At 45.8% G+C, this 14,459-nt stretch overlaps 1 pseudogene; it reads left to right on the forward strand.

Moving 5' to 3' along the window:
- Positions 1-1,267: 1,267 nt before the first annotated feature.
- Positions 1,268-10,055, forward strand: LOC127214796 (sex-determining region Y protein-like; annotated as a pseudogene).
- Positions 10,056-14,459: the final 4,404 nt, after the last annotated feature.

Raw genomic sequence — 14,459 nt, forward strand, 5'->3', positions numbered from 1 at the left:
TACTTGATATTAATATATATAATTTTGCACTGTACATATTGATTTAAATGTTTTCATATATCATGAGACATAAAAGTAGCGAATAAGCCATCATTTTTATGTGGAAAGTTTCTAAGGAGAGATGTTAGGCAATACATTTTATATAATGGTTTTCAAGGCTGTGTAGGTGGACTTCCTCCTGATTTTCATGTTTAACCTATATAGCGATAAAACCTCATGGTCTCATAGAATTAGGACCTATGCACCTACAACCAGTTGGAGGGGCGACTGGATACTCAAGTGAAAGTCCAATGACCTTGTCTCTGTCCTCCTTATTTGAAAAAATATTAGTATTTAACAAGTCCAGCTATAATTGTTTTAAGCAGGCAGTGATGGCACTCTGAAGATAGACATTGTTGAGTCAGAAGGCATTCTGTCACCTAACCTTAACAAGAGAAGGCTGAAGACCTTTACACAAAAGAAGTGATTAAAGAAACTACTGTTACCTGTGTACCTACTGCAAAAACCATTAGGTATTATAAGTTCTAAGGTCAACCTTATAGAAAACATAACCTACTTTTTTCCTATCTTCAAAACCAAGCATGTGCTGTACAACTGGTTTTTCCCTCTAGCAAAACATACATATTTGTATTGGAGCATTGAACCAAGTTGTACTATTAATTTGTGTTTTCAGTGTTACATTTCCTTAGAGGAGTAGGATACAAATGTTAGCTTTCATGGTTATTCCTTTCACTGCCAACCCTACCCCCCCTTTTTAGGTTTTGGTTTTTAGTTTCGTTTGTTTTTGTTTTGGTTTTTAGTTTCTCATATTAGTCCATCATAAAAATCACTTTCATTACAGGTACATTGTTGTACCTCAATGTGTAGTGATAGAGGTAGTGATGCATTTTTACAGGTGTAGAAACACCGCATCTAACAGTCACTAAATTAGAGTGGTTTTGCTTGACATTGCATAGGTCTACATGGTTCTGGCATGGTTATTACTTTGGGGCTGGGCTAAGGGAGGTGCTGGAGGAGGAGAGATGAATATTTTGCTACAAACTTTAAGTAACAAATTTTTGTAACAAACACATTTTGGGGAGAAGCTTTAGCTCTTACATGTCAAGTTTTGTTCTGTTCCCCTGTACCTAGTCTCTCTCTCTCTCTGGTGTGTGCATGTGGGTGGCTGGGTGGGTGGGTGTGGGTTTGTGTTTGTCTCTCTCTCTACAGTCCTCCTACACTCCAAACCTCTCTCTCTTAATCTTGGTTACAACATAATTCATCTACCATGTTCAACATATTGAATCATGAATGTTACAGTCAAGCTTTACAGCTAAAGGGTGTCTTCACCTCTGGATAAAAGACATGCTTTGGGACTGGTGACAGTCGATTAGAGGGGATGGAGGGCCATATCAAGGGTCCCATGAATGCATTTATGGTGGTCTAGGACTCAGAGGCTTAAGTTAGCCCTGGAGAATCCAAGCATGGAAAATGCAGAAATCAGTAAGCAACTGGGATACCAGTGGAAATCACTTACAGAAGCTGAAAAAAGGCCATTTTTCCAAGAAGCACAGAGACTGAAGACCTTACACAGAGAGAAATACCCAGACTATATATATAGGCCTCACCGGAGAGCTAAAGTACCACAGAGGAGTGACACTTTGCTGCCTGCAGATGCCTCTTCAAAGCTTCACAACCAGCTGCAAAGGAACAAGAACCTGTGCACATTCACATACAGAGAGGAAGGGCCTAGGACTGCACACTTGCCCTCCAGGATCCAGCTAAGCTATTTGCATCCCCACTGAGTACTCAGTCCAGCAGCAGCACCAGCAGCAGCACGTACTTTACCAACAACAGACATCACCGGTGACCACACAACTTAGCAGGATCACATCAATAAAACAGTGTGGCAGTGCAATGGCAGTGGCTTCTGTTGGGATGTATGTCAATATTCCCTCTTGCTATAATTCGCAGCCTCAGATTTCTCACCTTTAATTTGGTTACTGATTATCCTTCTCCTGTAATAAAGACCATGCTCATTTTGTCTGGATTCCAAAATGAGGTGGGTAAAGATGATTCGTGTATAAGAAAGGAGAATACTTGGAAGGGATTTTACCCAATTTTAAGGTTGTTTAATAGATACCTGTTGCACCACTGTGGAAAGTATTGTTTATCTGTAACTCTTCAATGTTCATCTATAAGAAAAGCACAGAGTTTAATGGTATGGAAAAACAGCCTGTGCTTCTTTGAAAATGCAAAACCCTTTTTCTTTCAGGGTTCTTTACATCATCTTACTCCACACCTATGAAGTATGCTTTGAACTCTTTAGAACATCCTTTGGCAAAATAAAGCCTGCTTTTCCCTTAACTATTGTCTGTCTTTAAATATCTAGCTGTTTTATTAAATAAAAGATTTTCTACAAAAGTAGTACAGACCAAAGCTACATAGCATCAGTTGACCCTTCAATCTGAACTGGAGAAATATCACAAAGTCCCTCTCTAAGATGAAGAATTACAAGACTTTAACAAACCTGAGAGAAGGTGAATTAGTACTTTGTTGGGAGGAATATCTGACTAATGATCTCATACTCATACTTAGTGTTCAGCTCTAAAAACGAAACAAATTCGGGTAACATTCAATGTACATTTACAGTATGGGGAACTATCGAGGCCACGAGTTAGGTCCAGGCCAAAGGGACTCAGGAATTAGCATGACTGGGCTCGCTATGGCCACTAATAATGAAAGACCCCCCAAGAGACCCCAAGAGTTTAGAGCCTGTCACGGGGGAAGGCCCTTGCCCCCAAGAGACGAGACCAGAACACTGGATGCAAGTGCAAGAGGTTGTTTATTGTTCACACAGGTACCTGTGGATGCTTCAGTCTTTCGCGGGACTGAGCGTGCTGAGGTTAAAACTCAGGCAGTTTATACAGGGTTGGTGTGGCAAGAAGCAGCATTACAGAAGCAGAAGCATGGCTACAGGGATTTCATTGTTTCATCTAAATGTAGCAGTTGTAGTTAACCAAAGGACAGTTGGTTATTCAGGTTGGGCACAAAGAATACAAAGAAGTCAGTTATGACTCTCTCAGCATCCCGGATACCGTCCTGCTGACCTTGCTTTGGTCCAAGCTGCAGACCACAGATACCTGGTTGGCGTTGGATGAGAGCAGCACCTGGTTCCCTCCTGTACTTTTCCCATAACTTGACCCTGGCAAATTAGCAAGAGCAGTTTAAACAGGCAATAAGCATAGTGGGGGTCTTTCAATAAAACTCCCTGTGAATTATTATGGAAGACAAACACACCGTACTGAAACTCAAATATGTTATTGCCTGAGTTCATAGTAAACATCACATATCGACCTTCTTCAGTGCATACTCACAACAGCTCCTTCCAAACACAGATAAAGGGAGAGGGTGAGATGGCTCAGGTGTAGAGGCACTTGCTGTCAAGCCTAACAATTTGAGTTCAATGCCGAGGAACTTCACAGTAGAATGAGAACCAACTCGCTCAAAATTTTCCTGACCTCCTCAATTCCATCACAAAGTGTGTGTGTGTGTGTGTGTGTGTGTGTGTGTGTGTGTGTGTGTGTGTGTGTGAATGTATATATGTTTATACTGTGTGAAGAGGTATCACTGTGATTGGTTTAATAAAGATCTGAATAGTCAAAAATACAGGAATTCTGGGCAGAGTAAGGAACTAAGGTGCTTAGGAGACACCAACCAGTAAGACACTGAGGAAGTCAGACATATATTTCAGAGGAGAGGGACCTGAGGCATGTGATATAATAATAATTTCAGGTTAATTTAAGGAAAAGCTTAGCCAAGGCCCAGGTTTCATGATTAATTATGAGTCTCTGTGTCAATTTGTGGGAGATGGTGACACAAAGGATAGTGGATTACACCTGTGTCTCCTGTTTCATCTGTGTGAGTTCATATAAACTCTGCTCACTTGATTTGGAGGGTCTTTTTCTCTTGGTGTCCTCCATCCCCTCAGGCTCTTGCCCACATTGCTGCCTCTTCTCACAAGGGGTTCCCTGGATGGGATGGAGAAGACTACTCACAGCTGAGGGATCCAAGATCAAACATAAACCACACTCTGTCTGTCTGTCTGACTGTCTTTCTGCCTAACTGCCTGCCTGCCCCCCTCTCTCCCTCCCCTCTCTCTCTCTCTCTCTCTCTCTCTCTCTCTCTCTCTCTCTGACTACACAATGTCTCACTGTAGGCAATTGATCCCATCTGCAAAGCATTCCTGGGTCAGCCCAGGGGAACAGAAATCCAAGAACCATGAGTGAACCCTGAGGTGGGGACTTCTAATGTCCTCTGGAGAGGTGGAGCCTCCAAGAACAGGATTTTTAGGGGCAGAGTGTGGACTGAGGTGACTCAGGACAGGGCCCAATCTTGGCATCTTGAGGGAAGGGTTTGGAGCAGGGCTACAAACGCACATGTCCTCTGAACACTGAGGTCCCTATGTTCACTGACCTCTGATGTCACCCTGTCCTCTGATGGGTCTTGTCTCCAAGTCCAGTGACCTCTGATGTCCACTGTCTTCCCATGTCACCGTGTCCATGGGCTTCTGTCCATGTCCCCTGACCTCTCATACCCCTCTGTAACTTACCTCTGATATCTACCAACGCTGGAGTTCTGTGTCTTCTCATGCTTTACCCTTTGGACACTTTTTGTGCTGACCTGAGCCCTAGAACTCGAGTATGTCTGTGATGCTCTCTCGTAACCACAGCCCCGGGTCCTCATCTGGCCTCCAGAGACATCAAGAAGGATACAATTAGAAGAACACTTACAGTCCCAGGTTCAGGAACACTCACCCTTGTTATCCACCTCATTATTGCCAGGCTAGGGATGGCCACCACCCAGTGCCAAGTAAATGCCAGGTGCTGATGTGTCATGTGATAAACTTCTCAGTCCCTCCATGCCTCAGAAGAGCCTCAGCGGGCACAGAACCCTGAAGAGTTCCAGGTGATAAGGGTCCAGCATGTCAAGACTCAGGTCACATGCATGTCTGTCCCACAGGGTGCCTTCCTCCAGCCCTCCAGAATTTCCTGTCCTCATGGACAGAGTAAGGACCTAAGGCTGGCCTCCTGCTTGGCAACCTGACCTGTGTGCTTGAGCCTCTGGCCTGCAAATTGAAGAACATTGCCAGAGGACAGCCACCCTTTTCTGCACCAAAGCACCTGGCGTGTGTTCCCGTATGGAATTTCTCTGTTGATGCCCAAGGCCTTCTACTAACTTCCAGACTTTCCTGAAGCCCCATGCCCTTTCACATGTCTGTAGCTCTGCCAGGGCAGGGCTGCCTATCTTGTCCCCTGCCCACCTTTATTAAGGACAGCCTTTACAACAGTAAACATACTGGCCAGAGAGCATGGGTGACTGCCCTACTATGTGTAAGTATGGTTACTGTAACCCACTGAGTGCTAGCTGCAGGTCCTGTCACACACAGAACCTTCCCTCACACTAGTGTCAGACATACTGCCCAAGAACAGTCAGCATGGGTTATTGCTGTGACAAAGGCCAAGGATGACACAGGATTACAGCTCTGCGCACCCTAAGTCTTCTCATGGAGAAAACTACCTAAAACACCAACCCCCTTATGTGGAAGGGCTGCGGAATCTAATATTCCTGAAGATGAAATAGGAAGATTGCTCTAAATATGAGCCTAGGCAAGGCTACACAGTGAGCCCTTATTTCATACTTTATGAGACAGAGACAGACAGAGAGAGAAAGGGAGAGAGAGAACGTAGATATGAAGGAAAATAAAACATCCATAGATGAATAAATCAAGGAGAGATCATAGAGAGTCAGATGTGTGTCCTGTCCACTGCATGGGGTACAGTGTAGTTATTGGAGAGTATGGTGTGTTTCACTGACCGTCAGCCACTGTCCCATACAGAGGAGCCCCTTTCTGAATGTCAGGAGTACAGCAATCTTTGGTCCCTCCCTCCTAACAATTGCTGCCTCTCTGTCCTCAGTGCCCTGGAAGCCCTACGTGTCCTAGTCGGGGTTCTGGTCCTTAGTGGGAACAGAGTGTGGAGCAGAACCTACTGTGCTTCAAGAAACACATTCATTCTCTGCTACAGGGGATCAAGCAAAGGCTGTTCCTAGAGCTGTCAGTAAGGGAAAGTCCAGGCCTTGGGATTCCAGCCAGGGGCTTGCAAGTGTAGACTAAGGAGAGGCCTGCAGGCCTGGGGGTGGCCCCAAAGCTTCCCACTTAAGAGTTGGGATCTGTGTTTGAATCTCTAAAACCCCGTGTAAAATCCTAGTCATAGGCCAGCTGTGATGGCACAAGCCTTCATTCCCAGCATGTGGGAGCAGGCAGGAGGCAGGAGGATCTCTGCAAGGAGTCTTGCTCCAAAATGAGTCTGATGACCTGGGACCTTAGACTGATGTGTGAAGGTTGCACATCTAAGAAACTATGACCACCTGCTTCAAACAAACAACCCCAGATTGCTTGGCTTGTTGCTACTATTACTACAGTTCCAATGGATTGCATGAACAGTTTCTCAATAGTTACAATAATCAAAGTCCATCGTTGCCATACTTCTTTCCCCTCCCATCCACCAACTTTCCCACCAGTAACAATTATCAACCTGAGTCGTAGCCCTAATGTTAAAAGCATAAACGGTATTGTATGTCACCAAAAATAAAAGACACAGAAACCGATTCTGTGGGTCAAGCTTCAAGCTAAAGATCAGAAAGGCAAAGCAGCTGGCCACTGATCAAGGCCCCACCAAACCTCAGACTGCAATCCCAGACTTCTGTGCTCTCAACAATTAACTGGGAAATACCAAGACCATCTAATGAAGACCCTGCTCCTGTCTGTTATATCTCTCTGGTGCTGGGATTACAGGTGTGAGCCCTGTTAATCTTTGAGACCATTCAGTCTCTCATAGAGCTGGGTGGCCTTGATCTCAGAGAGCTCCATCCTCCTTTTGTCCTGATTCCTGGGATTAAAGGTGTGTGTCACCACCACCTGATCTCTATTATGGCTTCAGTCCGACTTTGCTCTCTGAATCCTCAGCCATGCTTTAGTACATTGGAAATAAGGTAACACCAGAGTATTGCAAGGGAAAAGGGGAGTGTTGTAACCAGGCCTGCCTACAGGGACAACAGTGTCCACAGTTGGCATCAGTAGCAGTTATAGTATCATGCAGAGAGAAAGGGAATTTTTACTCTAGTTGACAGTTTAGACCACTGGTAAAATCTAAGTTCTCAGGATCAAATCACCAAGCAAGGCTGGATCAATTCCTTCTTCATCCTCTACTACTCTATCTCCTGTATCTACATGACTAAAAACTCACCCTCAATAGTTGGCACTGCTCATACCTTGTACTCATGTTCCTTCTTTTCAACTCCCTACAGTATTGTAACAGTATTGTAATTTAGAGGGAGGACATTGTGGGTTTCTATGATTCTGCGTATTTCACTATTCCTAGACTATTCCTGGTCCCATTAACTCCTGATATCAATTTATTATCATTTCTCCAAGACTGTTGTGTTTCAAATCATTCTCTACAGATCTACACATATGCAAATTTGCATTGTCATTAACTGCTGTGACTCTCTCAGGCTAACAAGAAGGTGACTGGCTAGGCAACATCCTGTCCTTGAGCAGCCTGAATTCATGGGTCACACCTGAAACATCAAAGACTTTAGGGGCTGAACCAGGTCTACTGTGTACTTTTAACAACATCCTCTCTGGCTCTCCCAGAGGGCAGTCTTCAGGGGAAAGTTTTCCTTAAAGAACAGGTATTTTATCCATAACTCTGAGAAAGTGAAACAGAGGCAGCCAGTAATATGTTTGGTACAGAGAAAGCAAGAGAGCAGGCAGTACATGTGCTCCTATGGCCATGCCCAGCATTATGCAGTGAACTATAAACGTTTCCCAGAAGAAATCACATGACTCCTAGAACATGTAGCCTATCCTGGTCTATGTAGTGAGACCCTGATACTTTCTTTATCTTTTCTTTTCTTAAGGTCAGTCTTACAGTCACAGTGGTTCATGCCTTCAGGCAGCCTGCAAAAGTGGAGACACTCTCCAGGAATTCTGGCTGAGCAGGGAGAACCAGGTTCCTGTGGGAGACCCTGTTAAAAAACAAAAACAAAACAAACCAAGCAGACAAACAAAAACCTGTGGGCTGACTCTGGGGGCCTGGCCTTTTATCCCACCACTCAGCAGAAAGAGGCAGGCCAATCCCCTACTTTGGTGCCAGCCTTGTCTGTGGTGTGAGTTCCAGAACAACCAGAGATTTACAGGGAAACCCTGTCTCCAAAACCCTAAAAAGCAAACAAGAAAACTAACACAGGGGAGAAAAGCAGTTGAGAAACAACCTGACTTCAATTCCAGGCCCCAAAGCACACAATGAAAGGCATCCTGTCATTCCCAGAACTGAGTCAGGCAGAAGGCAAGATCTATTCAAGTCACTCCTGGTCTTTGTACTCACAGATGCAGTGGCAGTCAGACAGTCTCTTCTGTCTGTCCATAGAGGTGTTTGGCCTGTGAAAAGGGCCATTTAAATTCCTTCAGTTCCTGAAAAAGTTTTGCTCATTGCCAGTTGATTTTCTACTAAGTCGCTGGTCTTAAGGAGCAACGGGAACTCAATACATACAGAGGCTCCTCAGCATTTCAACGTTTGCTTTCTTGATGAGTATTAAGTCACATAGAGGTTTTCAATGAAGGATCTGGTCCCCTAGCCTCAGGTACCTGGGGTGGACAGAGGAACTCATGACATATGCATTCCCTCTTCTGTTGGAGGCATGTGGCCTCTCGTCATGGTTACCCCCAGAAAGTGGCAAAAGACAAGTAAGAGGTCTTGTCTGACCAGGATGCCAACCCTGTTATCAGCCTGGAGACTGGTGTGAAGGTCACTTTGTCTGCAGCCTCACCTCTCTTGTGGGAATTAAAAGAAAAGGTTGGCCTGAGCTTCCTATCCTGAATCTCTAGGGGGCAGCACACACACCCAGTTGTACCTCTGTGTCACAGGGATAGCAGGGCACTGATTCTGGGGTACTGGAGTGGGATGTTCAGGGCCTCTGCACGGGTATGCAAAGTCTTTCCCCCCTAGTGTAATGCAGACCCTGTGGTTAAGGAACAGGATCCTCCCTGCAACGAGGTCCCAGGTCTGAGACCTGCAGGAACATCACCCAGTTAGATAATATCACAAATATTATAGGTGCTGGGCATGGTGTCAGCTCCTGATCACAGCACTCAGGGAGCCAAGGGGGGAGCACTGTCAGTTTGAGGTCAGTGGGGAGTGAAGAGGGACACATCCACCCCGTGAGACTGTAGCTCAGCAGGGATCGACTCAGTGATTCTCCCTTCTAAGACTTCATGGCTCTCTATGCATCCAGGAAGATGTCCTGGATGGTGAGTGTTTCCGTGAGAGCCTGGCAGTCCCTCACTGCACCAAGTGGTTCCAGGTTAGGGTGTACTGGGTGGTCCAGAGTGGGGACAGTCACCATCCACATCTGTCCCAGAACCCCACTGATCAACAGAGGCTCCACCAGTGGGCTGCCGCTGTGCATGACTGTTCTGGTGGGGGTACCTGTCCACTCTGCAGAGGCCTGCCCACCTAGGAAAGTGGGCAACCACAGCAGGGGGCCAGCCATGTCTCTAATCAGCACTGCGCTGACCCGTGTAGGCACATGGGAGGTCTAACAAGACACATGTCACCAGGCCCCCTCCTAAAAAACTAAAATTTGGCTCACTTTCATATTTGACAGTCACCTTAAATGCCAAACTGGGGGATAGAGTCCAAGCCCTATGCAAATGCGGGCAACCCAGAGAAATGTAAGCTCATCCATCACGCAGGCCTGCCAGCATCAGTCTGAGGAGCCTGGCAGCCCTAGCCTTCTCACACCTCACTTCATAGTATGCTGAGCTTGTCCAGTCCACAGACACCTACTATAGCTTGGCCTCATCATCTCTGCCCCCCGTCCCAGCCACAGAGTGTCCCTTGTGTTCCTCCTCCTCCCCCTATCATGTCTCCATGTCCTGTTTAATCCGGGGAGCTGGTGGTGGAGAACATACAGCGGACAGTACCCCCGCCCATGAGCCCGGGGTGCTATGAGGCAGGTCCTGGAGTATGTGGCACACAGCTGACAGGTCAGTCATGCTCCAGGAATGGGGTGGGGGAGTCTAGGGCATGGGCAGCAGAGGCCATGGCCATCTGAATACATGCACAGGAAACAAGTATCACCCACACTCACTGGGCTTGAGATCCAAGCATACAGCAGGAAGGGCAGAGACACCACCATCCTCTAGGGACACAAAGAGTGACAAGGGCAGGAGTCTGTCTCATACCCAAGCCAGGACTACCCCATTAGTCTCCCTATGCCAACAGCATGTGCTATGGGTAGTGCAGCTTGTGCCTGCCTACTCCAAGTGCACTTGAACCATGACTGGGTTTCAAGGGAAGCCACAGGACACTCTGTTTATGTGGAGCTATGGCACCTGGCTAGCTGTGGTTCAGTGGGTGGAACATCCACCTAGTATGCCCAGAGTCCCTGAATCTTGTCCTCAGCACATCACAGTCCAGGCCTGGTGGCACACACCTATCACCCCAGCACTTGGGAAGCTGAGCAAGGTGGGTGATGAGTTCAAGGACAGCCATGTTACATTAGGTGGCTGATGATCAGAATGTGACACTTGCCAACCTTGGAAGGGACAAGAGTGGGTGTAAGGATTCGGGCATTAGGCTGGCCTGCCCTGTCACCTGGCAGAATGCACTCAGGCAGAGTCCTGGACAGCCCAGGGTTTCATGAGTACAGTCTGCAGGCAGGTGTAAAGGACCCCTTTAAAAGTCGGGCCCCTGCCCACTTTCTTTTGCTTACTCTTTTGCTTTTGCTTTCTTTGCTCTCTTTACTCTTTCAAGCTCTTCTCTCTTTCTCCCTGTCTCTCTCTCTCTGCCTGCCTCTCTGTGTGTCTTTCTCTCCCTCTGTCTCTGTCTCTCTCCCACTCCTTCCCTCTCTCTCTTTCTCTATCTCTTGTTTTCAGTTCCTGCTGCCTCTATGTCTCTTCCCTTCCCCCTCACTCCCCTTTCTAAATAAACTCCTCATTCAAGCTCCATCTGCCTGGCATGTATTTCCCCTCACCACGGTCACCCTCTCCTGCTATGAACCTGCTATGCTCTCCTAGGTGGTCCCTTACCTTGGGAACCCCCACACAGGACCACACCCCCCTGCAGTTTTATCCTATAACTGTAACACAAGAACTTCAATGGGTCCTGGAAGGAGGTCCCTACAGGCTTTACTTTACCCTGGAGACAGGTGTGACTCTGAGCAGGAAAGCAGGATCAAAGGTCAGCCCTGTCCTGTGGGCGTTCACACAGGCTAGAGCATGGTACCTGCACAGGTTCAAAGTGGTCAAGGGGACCCATGCAGTGCACCCCAGGGCTGACTGTATGTTACCAAGGCAGGCCTTGCCCAATGTAGGCCTTGGGTCAGTGTACTGCAGCCACAGCACAGACTACAAGTGCAGTCACCCACCATCGTAAATGGTCCCTGTGTCCATCTATTCCTAACAAGGTTTACACTTTTCCCCTGGCTCAGATGGGACAGGCATACAGGACCCCAGTGAGAAAGGCCCACAGAACACTCTGGAGCTCATAATCCCACAGCAGTGAGAAGACCTGATGGCCAGAAAACAGAAAATAGGAAGGGTAAAACTATGTTGTAGATACCAATATCCTTGTTCTTGTTGTGTATTCCACAAAAACGAACTTTAAATCTCCTCAATTGTGACAGGGAGCTTTCTTTTGCTTCATTTTGAACAAAAATGTGCCCTCAACTTTAATAATGTAGAATATAAAATTAAATAAAGATAGCTAGTTACCTTTAAAGGAGTGTTTGTTTGTTTGTTTGTTTGTTTGATTTTATCTCTGATGGAAGCCATGCATGTTTCCAGGGGTCATGAGAAGATGAGAAGCAGCACTTTGGAAAGAGGGAACCACCAGCCTCTCTCCTTCATTCACCTGAAAGGAAGGGAATCTTAATCTGAGCCCACACCCAAGGGTGCTAGCACGAAGCAGTCATATACCATGCTTTTACACTCTTTCAGCCAGCATCCATCTGTGCACAGCTGAAACAAAGCTTAAGTAATGACTAAAGGATAGGTTAAGTCATTACTTCGTTAATAGCTGCTAGGTAAAAAAAAAAAATCTTGGAAACAATTTAAAGGCACCATTTTAATAGTGAATTGAAAGACTCATTTTGGTCAAGGACAGTAACAATCACAGTTAGGCCAAGTTGGCTAATGCACCAATTCTAACTAGGATGGTTGTAGGGAGATAGTTCTGTGGAACTGGCCACGCCCATTGGGGGTGGAGCCATGGGCGGAGTGACCTGTGGAAGGAGGTCGGAGGGGGCCAGGAAAGGTGGTCTCTTTCTGGCCTGACTCGGACAGGAGAGGATCGGGTTGAATTTCCTGGTGTTCATCTGTCTAGGTTGTAAGTTATTTCTCCCTGAATAAACATCTATTCGGCCTATTTGTTTATCCTGATCCTTCTTTTCCGTGATAGATGGTTAGGTGACTAAAGGCTATGATTAATTCCTTGTACCTATTTCTTCCCTCATCTCCTTATAAGATTTAATAATGATAATGATAAAGAAAAGTGTTGCTGATTGGGTATGCATCCTGAGGATTTAAAGTAGAGATGACTGTTTTTCATATAGAAAACCTTAGACTTATGACTTCTTTTGATAATTTTGTCTAATTTAACTTTGAAAAAGCTTGCTTTACATGTCAATTCCAGGTTCTGGGCACTCCCATCCACCCCAGTTTTCCCATCAACCCCCATCCCATTACCATTGTGCTCCCCAAGGAGGGTGAGGCCTTCCATGGTGAATCTTCAAGTCTGTCATATTATTTGGAGCACGGCCTGGCCCTCCCACATGTGTCTAGGCTGAGGCTTCTATGTGGAATGGGCTCCCAAAGTCCATTCCTACACCAGGGATAAATACTAACCCGCTACCAGAGGCCACGTAGACTGCCCAGTACCCATTTTCTGGGTGTCTGGGTTGGTGCTATGCTGGTTGTTTCCCAGCTTTCAGACTGGAATCCATGAGCTCCCCCTTGTTCAGGTCAACTATTTCTGTGGGCTTCTGTAGCCTGGTCTTGACCCCTTTGCTATTTAGTCCTCCCTCTCTGCAACTGGATTCCAGACTTATAAATCTTTTAAGATTTTTTTTTTAAATCAGATTAACTTTTGAGATAAAGTGATTGTTTTTGTTGTTGTTGTTGTTGTTTTTTGTTTGTTTGTTTGTTTTTTTGCAGGTAGTGGGTGCAGTCTATGGGCCAGAGAACTAACTGAAAAAATTACCAAAGTGCTTGGACATCAATGTATGTGTGTTCTTGGGATAATATGCTTTTCACCTGTAAATTCTTAAAACATTTAATCATATTAAGGGATATGGAAAACATGATGTTTTTTTAGAAGAATAGTACAACCTGCCAGGAGAAAACAGCAAATAACACTTAAAGGCAGGTCTATTAGGGTTACACCAGATCTCTCAATGGAGATCCTAAAAGCCAGACAGATGTGCTTCAGATGCTTCAGACTGTTAGGAGACCAGCGGTGCCGGTTCAGACTATTACACCCAACAAAACTTCCGATCACAATTTTGGAGAAAGTAAAATTCTAAATTTGAAACCAAGGTAAACAAAGTAAAGCACTGTAAACGTGCTCGAGGGAAAACTCCACAAGACTGACACTGGGTATTTTCATCACTTAAGATTCACTTTTAACGTGGGACAGGGTGTTCCACATGGACCTGGCAGACTCAGAGTGCTCAGCTATCCAGCTTGTCCCCAAGGTGCCCCATATCCAACATCCAGGTGCTGGAATCAGGAAGCTGGCATTTGTGGATCCTAGAGATCTGAACTAGTCTCACACTGGTGTGGAAACAGTTTAGGAAAAAAGCCACAGCCCTAGCCATTTTTCCTATTTATTGTGTTTCCCCCTTCACGGCCATTTCCCGCTTGTTAGCCTTTGTGTTGTGTGTTTTGTATGAAAACTAAGTTTTGGACCATATACAATCCATACAATGGGGCAACTAGTTGAAGAGTAACTCAAAAGATGATTAGTTGCGGATCATAGGAGGACACCTTAAAAAAGCATACACTTGTAGGGAAGTGGCAAGACAAAGGCAAGTAGCCATCAAACCTAGGTTCTGTGGGGACAATAGCCCACTCCAGCATGTGGTTAGCTCTTCTCCAGAACTCCAAACACATTTCCATCAACCAACACACTGAGCTTTCCTTCTTACTGCCTATTCCTTAGGTTGGGGTTTCTCCCTCTTTCCCTGGTCTTGGGACTCCTCTTCCCAAGCCCTAGCAATAAGAAACTATTTCTCATGCACATCCAAGATGAAAGAAAGAAAGAAAGAATAAATTTTCTCCCTAAAATGCTAAACTTCACCCCTGTCCCTCTTCTATCTGCACAACTGATTTCAAATCATGAGACTGCTTCAGCAAC

This window comes from Phodopus roborovskii, unplaced genomic scaffold (assembly GCF_943737965.1).
Source record: "Phodopus roborovskii unplaced genomic scaffold, PHOROB, whole genome shotgun sequence".
NCBI classification, from domain to species: domain Eukaryota; kingdom Metazoa; phylum Chordata; class Mammalia; order Rodentia; family Cricetidae; genus Phodopus; species Phodopus roborovskii.